Here is an 11,835-nt window from a genome sequence, read left to right as displayed (position 1 = left end):
CAGAGCTGGGCTCCGTTTCCTAGAAATCCCTTTCCTGTATGTTTCTGGTTTGGGAGGCCTGCGTGAGACATTCACGTGGGAGACTGGGAGCAGAAGGGAAGCAGCAGCCGTTCTTGAGCTCACACACGTTGGGGCTGATCTGCTGACGCACCCATTGCTCTGAGCAGCAGCTGGGCCAGCAGGTCCTCTACCTGTGACGAAGTTCTTAAAGGCTCAGTGGTTGCACGTGTCTGTGTCAGATGTAATGGAGATTAGAAAGCCAAGAGACAGGATGGGTTCTCTATCTAAATGGGATTTAAACAGAAAGAGAGGGCAGGTCTGAAAGTCATCAGATTGAAAGAGTTTTGTTTCGTTTTGCTTTTTCTTTATTTTTATAAATTTATTTATTTGGCTGTGTTGGGTGTTCGTTGCTGCGCATGGGCTTTCTCTAGTTGCAGCGAGTGGGGGCTACTCTTCGTTGCCGTGTGCAGGCTTCTCATTGCGGTGGCTTCTCTTTGTTTTGGAGCACGGGCTCTAGGCAAGCAGACTTCAGTAGTTGTGGCTCGCGGGCTCAGTAATTATGGCGCACAGGCATAGTTGCTCCGTGGCATGTGGGATCTTCCTGGACCAGGGCTCGAACCCATGTCCCCTGCACTGGCAGGTGGATTCTTAACCACAGCACCACCAGGGAAGCCCTTGAAAGAGTTTTGATCTAGGTCTGCCTGGAGAGGAAGCTTCAGTCGAAAGATAGAGGCTCTGACCTGGCGCAGAGACTCTGGACCTCTGCTACCTTACTTCCTAAGCCCAGGCACCATCCCACCTACGAGCAGCCATGACAAAGGGATGCAAGAAGACAGAGAGAGGGTCCTGGATCAGCTTTGTTCCTGGCTTTGCTTCTAGGCGATTCCTTCCACTTTGTGTTGACTCCATGGCGATGTAGGGGGATGGGAGGAAACCCCGTGTACACTTGTTAGAGACCTGATCTAAGGCCCTGTTAGGACCCTCATGACACCTGCTATGGCCAGCCCAGTGCTCAGCTCTGTCAGGACCCGAAGATTTATAAGACCCTTGGGAATATCTTTATTTTTTCTTCATTTTCAAGAAATCTTTTTGCTACATGTAAAGTTTGGGGTTGATGGTTTTTCTTTTAGCATGTTAAAAGCATTACTTTGTTGTCTTCTGGCTTCCACAGCTTCTGATCAGAAATTGGCCGTTAATTGATTTGTTTTTCCTCTTCATGTAATGTTTAATTTTTCTTTTAACACTTTGAAGATTTACTCTTCATCTTTGATTTTTAATGGTTGACTATGATATGCCTACTTATGACTTTTTTTATGTGCATTTTGCTTGGTGGTCATTGTGTATCTTGAAATAGTAAATTTAAGTCTTGAATCAAAAAAAAAAAAAAAGACCCCTTGGGGTCCCTGCCCCTGGAGTGTTTCCAGCTGGCAGAAATAGGTGCCTGTTTAGAATAAGGGAGCAATGAAGTGCTAAACCAGTGGGGTAACTAGACAGGTGCTTTGGGAAGAGACAGATCAGAGTGGGTCCTTGTGAACTGCTAAAGCAATAGCCAAAAAAATAGAAGATGCAAATGAGAGTCAGAAATCTAACACCAGCTCTGCTGCAAGTTCTCATATACCTGGGAGGTAAACGGCTTCATTTCAGCACCAACTCTGGTGGCAACCACCAGGCTTCAAAATCTGGCTCTGCTATTTCTGACTGATGTGACGGTAGGCATTAAACTATTTAACCTCGTTATGTTTCCTTCTTTCCTCTGTGCAAAATGGGCATCACAGCAGCACCTACCCTTAAGATGGTGAGAATTAAAAGAGTTAATACGAGGAAAATACCTTAGAACACTGACTGGCACTAAGTGCATACAAATGTATTATTTTATTATTTCTTAAATTATTATTATCTTTATTATTATGGCTCCCCCTAGTTCCCTATCTCTAAATGGGGACAGGGGTTTATTAACTTGCTTTGAATGAGCCAAGATCTGACTCTCATCTTCCCTTAAATAACCTACAAATTGCCATATCACACAAATGTTTTGTTAGCGCTATGGGGTTTGGGTTTCAATTAAAAACTCTGTCCCCAAGGACACAAATCCTGTTCTAATAACACTGAAGATTAAAGAGAGTTTGAAGCTAAAATACAGTTGGTTTGTATAATTGAAAACAGCCTGAGAAAGTATGGATGCATTTTTTTCAAAATCTAAGTGCATTGTCATTGAAAGGTTATTTTTTGTTTGGAAAAGAATAAAAAACCATTGTCATACCATAACAACCAGACTGGTAAGTGATACAGAACAGGCTGAACTGATAAAAATATCTGTGAAAATGTCCAGATTGATGAAATATTCTAAAAATAAGTTTAACAAAATAGTGAACAAAATGAAATGGGCCTAATTTTCCATACATGCCATTTCATGTTTTATTTTTTTGAAAGTTAAAATATTCACTTTGGAAATGTTTATAACAACTGCCATCTGGTAAAAAAGAAAGTGAAAAGCCCTAAATTTTAAACAATAGAAAGACATATTTCTGGAACTAAGGAGTAAAACTTTAACATTCTAAGGGAAAACAAATACATATGTAGCCCAAAGTTTAGAGTTTATACTTCTCCATGATACGTCTTCAAAGTAATATCTTTTTTTTTTTAAGAGTAACCACTTCTTATTTTTTTAATAAATTTATTTATTTTATTTATTTATTTTTGGCTGCATTGGGTCTTCGTTGCTGCTCGCGGGCTTTCTCTAGTTGTGGCAAGCGGGGGCTACTCTTCATTGTGGTGCGTGGGCTTCTAATTGCGGTGGCTTCTCTTGTTGCGGAGCACAAGCTCTAGGCGCATGGGCTTCAGTAGCTGCGGCTCGCAGGCTCAGTAGTTGTGGCTCACGGGCTTAGTTGCTCCGCGGCATGTGGGATCTTCCCGGGCCAGGGATCGAACCCGTGTCCCCTGCATTGGCAGGCGGATTCTTAACCACTGCACCACCAAGGAAACCCAAAGTAATATCTTTTAAAATAGCCACATGCTTTATGGTAAAACTTACGTATTTTTTCCCACTATTATTTGTTTCTCTTTTCAGGATTTCAAAGCAGATGAGCACTGTTGCTTTGCTAGCTTTAAGAGAAAGCAGAGGTTTCAATTATAAATTCTAACATTAGATGAGTGAAACCCTATCCAAGTCTAACAAGGAAATTAAGGGTTCTAAAACAGCAGTGTTTTAAGAGAGGAACTGCCAGTGTTTGTTAGGATAGACTTAGAAGGGAATGTGCTTCTGGTCTGCAGTTGATCAAGGGCTCTTTGTCTTTCCAGAATAGACCAACAACACTGAGAAATGGGCTATAAAGCTGAGCTACTCCAAAAGATATTTGGGTATTTTTATATTTTTCTATGAACAGGAAGGGAAAAGCAGTGAGCTGCTTTCTATGGGGCCTCATGTTCTGTCATTGCAAGGCTATGCTGGGTAACACCTTATGAGTCATATTTTCATTCATTCAGCCTACTCAACAAATATGAATTGAACTGGACAGATGGGGCATGTACCAAGCGCTGTGCTGGGTCCTGGAGACATGAGGATGAATAATACTTAGCTCTTGTCCATAAGGACTTGGAGCTTGGGGGAAAAAATTTGGACATGTCAGCAAATATGTTTTTCTAAGAGATTTAGGATATAATTACATAAGATAATCTTAGGGGTCCAAAAGAGAGAATGGTGATTCTCCCTGGAAAAGTCAAGGAAGGTTTAATAAAGGGGTGATAATTTTGCTGAGACTCAAAGAGATTTAAATGGGTGAGGCGTGAGAGATCAGTAGGGCTTTGTTATATGTGGTCTAGGGTGGAAGGATCATTCCAGACCCAAGGGATACTCTTAGGAAGGTCATAGGGGGAATTCCCTGGCGGTCCAGTCGTTAGGATTCAGTGCTCTCACTGCTGGGACCCTGGGTTCAATCCCTGGTCGGGGAATTAAGATCCCATAAGCCGTGGGGCACAGCCAAAAAAAAAGGAAGGTCATGGAAGCATGAAATAATTATGGCTGAAGTGGATACAATGGTGGGTTTTGAGGAATTGAGAGATAGGGACCATGTTGTAGAGGTAAGCAAGAACCTCACTGTGTAGGGATTTGGGTGACGTGAAGAAGGGCGGACCTTATTCCTAATTCAAGGGGGTTAAGCCAAGGAATAATGTACTCACACTTATCCCGATATATGTGGAGATTGAACCCAAGTGGGAAGCGAGTAGTGAAAGCTTTAGGAGGTTACAACAGTAATTCAGTTGGTAAGTGAAGAGGGCGTAAAAGAAGGCACTAGAAATAGAGATATTGGGGGTGGGGAGGGAGGGACGTTGGAATTGGTAGGATTTAAAGGCCACACATTTACTGTGATGGGAACATTTACTAGGAGGGGAGTGGGTTTGGACACATTGAACTATCCAGACTATAGGATCCTTGACGACAATGCTATGTCTTCTGTGCCATTTGATACTCATCATGCAAGACAATGACTAGAATAGGGTAGTTTTCCATAAATATTTAATGAATGGGTGATGGATGAACAAATGAATGAAACCATGCCTGCGGGACATCTAGTAAACCCCTGGCCATTCAAATGAGACACACAAATTTGGGAAAATGAGCAAGTAGGTGATAAACAGGCCAAGAATAAAACTCCAGGAAAATACAAGAATATAAGTTTGAGCAAAGAAAAGAGAGACAGGAGAAGAGTCTGAAAATTAACAGGTTGAAGAATGAGAAACTAGACTGTATCTTCTCCTCCTTCTGTAAACACAGTAAGTTCCCTACATATGAATGAGCTCCATTCCTAAAACATGTTCGTAAGTCCAATTTTTTCGTTAAGCCCAACAAAGTTAGCCTAGGTACCCAACTAACACGATCGGCTATATAGTGCTGTACTGTAACAGGTTTATAATACCTAAGTACATAAAAAACAAACAAAAAATAAAGAAAACATTTAAAATCTTACAGTACAGTACTTTGAAAAGTACAGTAGTACAGTCCAACAGCTGGCATACAGGGGCTGGCATCGAGTGAACAGGCAAGAAGAGTTACTGACTGGAGGAGGGAGAGGAGGTGGGAGATGGTAGAGCTGAAGGATCGTCAGCAATAGGAGACGGAGGGCAAGTTGCAATTTCACTCATACCTGACGCTGATGGCACAGGTGCTGGTTCCTTGCTGGATTCAATTGTATCTACCCTCTTGAAAAAATGATCCAGTGATGTCTGGGTAGTAGCTCTTTTTTCCTCGTCATAGATGACACGGTAGCACTGGATTACATTCTGAATGGCTGCTGCAACTTTCGTGTAGCATTCTACGTTTGGGTCCTGTGCCTCAAAAACTAACAGTGCCTCCTCAGATAGAACTAACTTATGTGATTGGACATGTGAACGCACGTTTGCATCTTTGAAAGTTCTCAACTTGAAGGTTCGTATGTAGGGGACTTACTGTATATATTGTGCATATAAATTTGGTTGATAGCTATCTTCTGCTTTTACTTGTCTTGGAAGATGTGTCTAGTGTCAAAGCATGGGCTTTGGGGTCCTGAAGAACTAGGTTCAAATCTTATTATTGCCCCTTTCTAGTTGAGACTTTGAAGAGTTTTTAATCTCTGAATACCAATTGCCTCATCAGTAAGATACGGGTAATAATACTGCCTACTATTTAGAGTTCTTTTGAAGAGTAAAGCTAATACCATATGTTAATGTATATAACACATAGTAAGTGCTCAATAAATATTAGTCCCTGCACCCTTCCAAAATACAACGTATAATATTGCGTCAGAGATCCCAGATTTAACAGTCATGCTCTCAACTTGGTTTTTTTAAAAATTTTTATTGGAGTATAGTTGATTTATTGATACAATGTTGTGTCAGTTTCAGGTGTACAGCAAAGTGAATCAGTTATACATATACACATATCCACTCTTTTTTAGATTCTTTTCCCATATAGGCCATTATAGAGTACTGAGTAGAGCTCCCTGTGCTATAGCTTTCAACTTTTTGTAAACATCTCAGAATGCCCCAAGCTTGCTGTGGTCATCTATCTTTTGGCCAAGACACCAATTTGTATGCAGATATTAGGAAATGGATGAGTAGGAACCAATCACCCAGCCTTTAAATGTTAAAAAATTCTTTGTGTTTTCTACTCCTCTGGACATCTTTGTAAACTCTTGTTAAGCACTGTAATAGCATTTTTAAAAATAGAGTATTTGAATATGTTTTGGGCTGTATAAAGGGCCTACTGTGTATAAAATAAGAAATAATTTTATGGATAGAAGCTCTAAGCTAAGGAGCACGCTGCAAAATAGACACAGGTGATGTGCACTGAAATCATTAGAAGGAAAGCAAAGTCTATACCTGTTTAGATTTATCGCTATTGTTTAAGAATTTAGGGGTGATTATAGTAACTTGAATCCCACTTCATGTGCAGATTCAATTCTTCTTGCTGAAGCACAGCTCTTTTAGTAATTCATTCATCAGATCTTAGAGTGATGAAATCTCTCAGTCTTTCCTTGTCTCAAAGAGTCTTTATTTTGCCCTCAGTTTTGAATGACAGATTAACTGGATACTGAGTTCCCATCTGATATTCACTTTCTGTTTGTGCTGTGAAGATGTTACTCCATTGTCGCTGTCACTGTTACTGATTGCCAGTCTAATTGTTGTTCTTTTGTAAGCTCCTTTTTTCTCAGGTGTCTTTTAAGGTTCTCTTTTTCTCTTTGATTTTCTGAAACTTCACTGTGACGTGTCTAGGTGTTTATTATTTATTTATTGCTATTTCACTTGCATAGAACCTGGATTCTTAGAGTGATGGGTTGGGTTCTCTGAAAACAGATGATACGATGGAGTATGGGAAAACACTGTGGTTATTAGGGTGCCAACACCTGACCTCTATTTTTGCAGGAACCATCATCCTCATTGCCATTATCAAACCACGTTCTATTATAGCCTCTCCCTCTGTCAGCCCTGGTCCACAGAGAGCCACCATGGAACGGTTAGCGATGCTTATACTCCTCCCCTTAGCTCATCCTGTGTAAATTGTGTGTCATCCAGATCTTCCTGTAGAACATAACCCTCTGGCCAGCCATCTAGCCATGCATGGAACACCTATGACTGGTTGCCCACTGCCTTGAGCCTTTTAATCCTTTCTTCCTTGGCCATTCTGTTTTGGCAACATCCGCCTTGGCAACTCTGGCATTTCAGCTTCACTCAGCATGGGCCATAACTTTTTCCTTGCTTCTAGGAGCCATCCTACAAGCAATTTTGAGCCATTTCTTGGAGTATTTGCCAGGGTTAAACGTATCTATTCTTAATCTCAGGACAGCACTCCCAATAAACTCACCTATCCAGTTTTGTGTTTTGACCCTCTTGATCCAGTGCTCTCGGAATCCAGCCCCACAGGTACACTCTGGCCCCTGCCGGTCTATGCCGAGTAGGTACGATTCCTTTACTCCCTCATCAGACACAGCACGTCACCAGCTGGGTTATACTGCTCCTTTGTGCTAATTATTGGTCTGTGTCCAGGAGGAGGTATGGAGGGGAGTCCTGGGAAGAGAGGGAGGACATGTCGCCCTGGGACAGAGTCCTCAGCGCTAGTGCCACGGCACTGGGCTGGGGGATGGGAAGAGTGCGGATGTTCACTCTTACGGGAAGACTGGCAACATCTGTAGGCTCAGGAGGTGGGAGACGTCTTACGAAGTCAAAATCTTCAAGGACATCCACCTAGATGTCCCCTTGCTGTGTATCCAGGTCTCAGGTTTTCTCAACGTAGCATAACAGACATGCCCTGTTTGGACATTGAAGTTCAGCCGTCATGTTCTTAAGGTCTGGGCTTGGTCCTCCTTTTTCTCTACCTTCCTGCTAGAGGGGATGAGAGCTTCTTTGTACACAACCAAGTGAGACCCCCAGCTTCCTCACACAGTTTTCAGGTGTCTCCATCTCATCCTTAGCTGCTTTTCATATTTCTGTAAAGCGTCAGTGTTACTTAGCAAAGGATGCAATATCCAAATAGTTACCATTTTGTCCAGAATCTTAAATGCCTGAGACATCCAACCCACCGGGCATTCCTTTCCACTGATAAACCCTCTCACTTTACCACCAGTAAGAGATTTAACAATATACCGTCTTGTGCCAGGGCTACAGAAAACAAAGACAGTAGAGCAAGCTTCAAACCTTGTTATGGTACATCTGAGACACTCAGCTGACATCTCATTAGTGAGCATTGACTATTGATATGTGGGCTTTTCCAAGAAGCTAGAACTGGAATGATTTCTTTACCCTTAAATTCATTTATGTTGAACAGAAAGCTTTTGGCTTCCTGGAGAACTCTTGTGTAAAGAGTTTAGGACAGTTTTCCAATGGTTTATACACACTGTAACCTCTGCTGACAATAATCCCATGTACCTTCAAAATGAGGAAATTGGTGTTGGCGTGTTGTATCATTATGTGGGCTGTGCATTGTAAATTGCTAAGTAAGCACTTATTAAGACACTTAGGAAAACAAACCAAAAAAAAAAAATCCTTTTAAATGGGCAACATATGCAAGTCTTTTTGAGACAGGCTGGGACCTGGGACCCTTTGCTGCAGTGCTGCAGTGCTTGTACCTGGACACACCTCTCCCTGAGCTACAAAATACAAAGAAACTATATGGGACTAAAAATAACTGCATGCATGCACAGTTGGGGCAGATTATAGACAAAGATACAAAAAGACCAGAAAAACCCAACTACCACTTCTGAACAGCCAGGAGCAAAAACCGGGCGTCGGAAGCAAAAGCAGGGGACCGCGCATGCCCCCTGCACTCAACACCACCAGAAGGGTGGGCAGACCAGCTAAGTCAGCGCTCCGACCCAACCCCTGGACACACCCCTACCCTCACCTTCCGGGAGCCGGCACGCAAGGGAATCTGTTACTTTTTCTCACTCCCCTCTGCCGCAGCAGGTGCCTCAATAAAGACTTAACTGAATTTCTTGTCTGGCCTCTAGTCAATTTCTATTGATTGGGTAAGGCCGGTATCATTTTGAACTTAAACAACTTTAAAAAAAAAAATAAGTCCTAGATCATAATAATATTGGCCAAGAGAGGGATTATTTAAATAGAATTATCTATCTATGAGATGAAAGTATGCTCCTCTCCGTAAGCCTTCTTAACAACGGTCTGGGCAATTCCATTTGCTGCCATAACAAACAGTACTGCACCGATCTATGAAGGTAGAGATTAGCTGCTTGGTGGTTTCAAGGACTTGAATGAGAGCACAGTTCTGTAGCCGATCGCAGCTAGCAGAGTATCCAGAACTCTCTCCAAGGGGAGATTTCTAGTAGGGTATTTTCAGTTACGTACTGTCTGTTCAACCTTTGCAAGGAGTTTAATTGGAACAGACAGAGAGTTTAAGGAGAATAACTAGTGATATCATAGATTGGTAATGATCAATAGCCAGGCAATCACTGCACTAGATGAACCATGGTGCTTTCTGAGACTGGTATTTTCACTCCCGGAAAAAAAAAAGAAAAAATCTAATTCTAATTCTCCAGCATTCAACACAACACTCTGGAGCTTCTAAGAATGTTCACATTCTTTCACAGAGAGGATAGAGTCTAACAGTTTTATAATTGTGTATTAGCAAATGTTGACAACACTGGAAATCAATAGCCTGATTGCTCCGCTGCTGTTGATTGGTACTCACATAAATAGCCCTTGTGCTTGATTAATTCTCTGATTTGTCTGTAAAGAACGTGAGGAATGTACTATAATGACACTGTTTGGTTTTCTTGGTTTCCTTACATAAGGGAATATTAATTATAATTATGAACTTTCAACACAGAAGATTCTACACTGCCTACCTAGTAAATGTGAAAGCACAACATCAATCCACTGTTAGTTTGAGAAAGGGAGTATTACAGTATCATCACATATAACTTCCAATTCCTTCTAGGAAGGATACCATATCACAGAAAAATTTCTCAGCAACTAAAATGTCATTGAGATATAAATTATCACATTATATATAAATTAACGTCTGCTCACACATTTTGACATAGTTTTCAAGATTACTCTTTGAATGTTTTGTGCTTTTCTTTACTGTGCTTTGCAGATATTGCTTTTTTTTTTTTTTTTTTACAAATTGAAGGTTTGTGGCAAACCTGCCTCAAGTAAGTCTATCAGTGCCATTTTCCAACACATTTGCTCACTTCATGTCTCTGTGTCACATTTTATTCTCAAAACATTTCAAACTTTTTCATTACTATTTGTGTTATGGTGATCTGTGATCAAGGATCTTCGATGTTACTATTGTGAAAAGATTACAACTCGCTGAAGGCTCAAATGATGGGTAGCATTTTTTAGCAATAAAAAATAATAAAATAATATTTTTATATTAAGGTATGTACATTGTTTTCTTAGACATACTGCTATTGCACACTAAATAGACTACAGTATTGTGTCAACATAACTTTTATATGCACTGGGAAACCAAAAAACCTGTGACTCTTTTTACTGTGATATTGACTTCATTGCAGTGGTCTGGAACCAAAGCTGCAATATCTCCAAGGTCTGTCTGTATACATTGTAACAGGATAAGGATAAACAATTACTTTTTCTAATTTTTTTTCACCAATGATATTTATTTTCCTTTTTATAAGCCATTCCATGCCAGTCCTACAAGCCATAGGTAATTTTTTTTTTTTTTTATTTATGGCTGTGTTAGGTCTTCGTTTCTGTGCGAGGGCTTTCTCTAATTGCGGCAAGTGCGGGCCACTCTTCATCGCGGTGCGCGGGCCTCTCACTATCGCGGCCTCTCTTGTTGCAGAGCACAGGCTCCAGACGCGCAGGCTCAGTAATTGTGGCCCACGGGCCTAGTTGCTTCGCGGCATGTGGGATCTTCCCAGACCAGGGCTCGAACCCCTGTCCCCTGCATTGGCAGGCAGATTGTCAACCACTGCGCCACCAGGGAAGCCCCATAGGTAATTTTATACCCAAACTTTTCGAACTTTCTAAAGTCGTCTCCATAATTTAAGGTCAGACTTTGAGCAACTAAGTGAGGATGGAGTGAAAAGAAAAGAGAAAAGAGACACGAAGAAGGAGATAATGGGAGAAAGAAAAGAAAGCCATGAAAAAACACTTGTGGGGGTCATGGGTAATGTGGGTGGAGAAAGAAGAATGATGTGAAAACAGCAGAAAGGAAGGGAGAAGACACCATGTGCAAGAAGCATTGGGAAAATGAAACTGCTCATTCTTGGCCTGAGTTAAAAGCTTTATGGCTTTCATCCCTGTCCTTTGAGATGTTCATTTGTTAATCAGCTGATTATAGTTCCTCATCCTTCAGAAATCTCTAAGAATGTGATAGTCATTATGGCCCCAGGAGAGAAATGAGTCTCTAGGCTTCAAACAGAGCTCTGTCCCACAGAAAGGTGGCTTGAGAAAAGTTTGTCTAGACCAACCCATTTACCTTACAGACGAGTGTGGGAGGAACCAGGGAGATACATCAACACCAGTTCTAATGCTGAGGAAACAAGCTATGGCATCCAACAGCCTGGGGATGGGTGCTGCTGTGTGATGTTGGTCAGAAAATTCTCTTAGCCTCTTTAAGCTTTAGTATCTTCATTTGTAAAGTGGGGCTGTGATTCCTACTTCAAAGGATAAAATCAGATATTTTATATAAAATGCCTCAAATTGCATTCAAATGCAGTATGTGCTCAGCTAAAGATGTCTGTGATTATGATTCTCCATACCTCCCGGCCCTCTGACCACTGCTTTTTCCACTCTACTACTTAATTTACAAATGATAAACTAAATGAGTGCTCAATTTATAAAAGAGTTCCCTACAGGATTATTTAAAGATTTGTA

The 11,835-nt window shown here is 41.2% G+C and overlaps 1 long non-coding RNA gene across 1 annotated transcript in view; it reads left to right on the top strand.

Moving 5' to 3' along the window:
* LOC309647405 overlaps positions 1-11,835 on the top strand; it is a 138,888-nt gene that overhangs the window by 61,666 nt on the left and 65,387 nt on the right. The window contains exon 4 of the long non-coding RNA XR_014256022.1: positions 5,252-5,422. This is a non-coding gene — a long non-coding RNA (uncharacterized lncRNA). The remainder of the gene's footprint in view (positions 1-5,251; positions 5,423-11,835) is intronic.

Source organism: Balaenoptera physalus, assembly GCF_965194825.1.
Source record: "Balaenoptera physalus genome assembly, chromosome: 18".
In the NCBI taxonomy this organism is placed as follows: domain Eukaryota; kingdom Metazoa; phylum Chordata; class Mammalia; order Artiodactyla; family Balaenopteridae; genus Balaenoptera; species Balaenoptera physalus.
Note: the sequence above shows the minus strand (reverse complement) of the source record. Positions and strands in the feature narration are given on the sequence as shown.